Below are 1068 nucleotides of genomic sequence, written 5' to 3'. Positions count from 1 at the left end.
TATATATATATATATATATATATATATATATATATATATATATATATATATATATACATATATATGTATATATATATATATATAATTTTACTCTGCAGAAAAATCCGTATGCAATAATATATATATAATATATATATATTATTGCATGTGAATACATACATATATATATATATATATGTATATATATATATTATATACATAGTATATATATTATATATACTATATATATTATATATATTATATATATTGTATATATTGTATATATATATATAATATATATAATATATATAATATATATAATATATAATATATATATAATCATGTATGGGAGAAAAGCTTGGAGTGACGTGAAGAAAGGGAAAAAGGACTTGGAAGGAAAAGTCTTTTAAAAGAAATGGCATTTTATAAATGGCATTTTATAAGCAGCATTTAATTAATGGCATTTAATTAATGGCATTTAATTAATGGCATTTAATTAATGGCATTTAATAAATGGCATTTAATAAATGGCATTTAATAAATGGCATTTAATTAATGGCATTTAATAAATGGCATTTAATAATTGCAGTTGAGAATGGCATCTACTAAATGGCATTTTATAAGTGGAATTTTGATTTGTGGCATTTAACAAATGGCATTTAATAAATGGCATTTAGTAAATGGCATTTGATAAGAGCAATTAATAAATGGCATCTAATAATGGCATTTAACAAATGGCATTAATAATAGCAATTAGTAAATGCCATTTAATAAATGCCATTTAATAAATGACATTCAATAAATGCCATTTAATAAATGGCATTTAATAATGGCATTTAATAAATGGCATTTAATAATGGCATTTAATAAATGGCCTTAAATTAAAGGCATCTAATAAATGGCATTTAATAAGCGGCATCTAACAAATGGCATTTAATAAATGGCATTTAATAAATGGCACTTTATAAATGGCATTTAATAAATGGCATTTTATAAATGGCAATTAATAAATGGCATTTAATAACGGCAATTATAAAATGGCATTTAATAAATGGCATTCTGTAAATGGCATTTAATAATGGCAATTAA

The sequence above is a fragment of the Eimeria necatrix genome, genomic scaffold, assembly GCF_000499385.1.
Source record: "Eimeria necatrix Houghton genomic scaffold, Enh_scaff1432, whole genome shotgun sequence".
NCBI classification, from domain to species: Eukaryota; Apicomplexa; class Conoidasida; order Eucoccidiorida; family Eimeriidae; genus Eimeria; species Eimeria necatrix.
Note: the sequence above shows the minus strand (reverse complement) of the source record.